The sequence below is a fragment of the Oxyura jamaicensis genome, chromosome 13 (assembly GCF_011077185.1).
Source record: "Oxyura jamaicensis isolate SHBP4307 breed ruddy duck chromosome 13, BPBGC_Ojam_1.0, whole genome shotgun sequence".
Classification (NCBI taxonomy): domain Eukaryota; kingdom Metazoa; phylum Chordata; class Aves; order Anseriformes; family Anatidae; genus Oxyura; species Oxyura jamaicensis.
Window position 1 is genome coordinate 10,147,228 of NC_048905.1, and position 232 is coordinate 10,147,459.

Consider the following 232-nt stretch of genomic DNA (forward strand, 5'->3'; position numbering starts at 1 on the left):
GCACTGCCGTCTTTGGGGAGGAAAAGTAACATTTCTGGCAACATTTCCGTCAGCTTTTCCTGCTTTAATTTTGGAAGCAATTTCAGGGCCTGAGCTGCTCCGAGACTCAAGGCCCTGACGGCCTGAAGACGGGCAAACAGCGGAGGGGAGAGACCTGAGGGGTGAACACCGCCGGCCCTGTGGCACCGATCACCCCTGAGGAGCCGAGGCCCGCAGGTCCCAGCCGCTGTGC